The 1,606-nt window shown below is 63.9% G+C and overlaps 1 pseudogene; it reads right to left on the bottom strand.

Annotated features, from left to right (window-relative positions):
• Positions 1-1,253: 1,253 nt before the first annotated feature.
• LOC104495218 overlaps positions 1,254-1,606 on the bottom strand; it is a 933-nt pseudogene continuing 580 nt past the window's right edge.

The raw sequence follows: 1,606 nt of genomic DNA on the forward strand, positions 1-1,606 counted from the left end.
CTACTGGGCCCCTCTCACCAGGCACTGACATTGCCACCACCCCCCTGGCATCTGCGCTGGGCACACGTGTCCCTACCACAAAGGTGTCCTTTCTCGAAGGGTCCGGGAGAGGATCTGAAACCCGCAGCCCACAGTTGGTGGCATCAGCCTCCAATCGGGTTATCCCTTAGCACAGCAGCCCCATCTGAGCAGCCTGACAGACTTGGAAGGGTCTCACCACCTCCCCAGGACTCTGAGCCCAGAAAGTGCTCCAGGCAACAGCATCAGAGGTGGCTTTTCCAGCAGCATGAGCCTGGCAGGAAAAGGGTTAACCCCATCACACTGCCGTGCTTGGAGGCACGCAGGGCTCTGGACCAGCCTCTCCTGCCAAGGAGCCAGTGCCATGGAGCAGCGTGCAACAGGGTCCTGTGCCCGGCAAGGGGGTCTTGAGCAGCACGACACGGCCCTGAGCCGTGCAACGTGGTGCTGAGTCAACACAGCCCCAGGCAGAGCAGCACCCAGAGCCACGGGCACACCACGCTGGTGATGCCGCGGGAAGGCAGGCTCAGCAGCCAGCCAGGCGTCACCGCGGAGAGTGGGACGGGCAGCACTCCTCACGCACAGCCTTTGCCTGGCACGTTGCGTCCAGCAACGGTACAGCCCAGGGGGCACAGGGAGCACCCAGACCGCTGGGACTGCGAGCACAGGCCAGCCCTGTCCCGCTGCCCTCCGCTGCTCCTCCTCCCCACGTGTCAGGGTCAAAATCGCTGCTGACCTCGACCTTTTTCTGAGACGGGCGCTCCACGACGGTCAAAGCCCTGCAAGAGCGTGCCAGGGCAGAAAGCCACGCTGCTCCTGGCCTCCCCGAGCACACCGGCGACTCTTTGTCACCAGAGGCTCTCTGCAGCCTGGCTTTCCTGGCCCCACTACTTCGAGCAGCTCTTTGCAAGTGCAGACACCCAGGGGCACCTCTCCCACCACCGGTCTCAGCAGACAGCAGCTCTCCCGGGCTTGAGATCCTGCAGGATCTGGGTGCACTGGTGGGAGATGCACACCCACAGCACCAGCACACCGGCTCTAGGTGACACCCCTGGGTGCTAAGCATCAACCAGAGATGACTACCAGTGGCATTTCTGTCCCCTCAGATGCCACCTTTGCCATGGCCATGGAGAGAAGGGCCACGTGCCCCAGGACACCTCCACCCCAGGAGCCTCCCAACCGGCACAGCCAAGCAGGAGCTGGCCGCCCCGCGGAACCAGCGCTGGCTCACGTACCTTCCTGTGGCCCGAGAACAGCAGCGTGAGCTGGTGGATGGAGCCGCCATTTTTCGTGAGCTCCTTCTTGAGGGTCCTGGGGGAGGGCAGCGCCCAGTGGCCCCGGGTGCCCTGACTGTCCGAGCAGTTGAGGGTGGTGTCGGAGGTGAAGCAGTGGCTCTTGCTCTCCTGCAGCAGGCTGCCCTCGCTGTGGGTCCGGCGCCGCAGGGAGCTCTGCACGCTCAGCGTGTAGACGGGCTGACAGCCCGACGTCTCGATCATGCTGCTGCGCTTCACCTCGTTCCTCCCCAAGTAGTGCTTGTCGCTGTCCTCATCCTCCTCGTCCTCATCTTCCTCCTCATCCTCCTCCTCCT

Source organism: Buceros rhinoceros, unplaced genomic scaffold (genome assembly GCF_000710305.1).
Source record: "Buceros rhinoceros silvestris isolate BGI_N320 unplaced genomic scaffold, ASM71030v1 scaffold24906, whole genome shotgun sequence".
Taxonomy (NCBI): Eukaryota; Metazoa; Chordata; class Aves; order Bucerotiformes; family Bucerotidae; genus Buceros; species Buceros rhinoceros.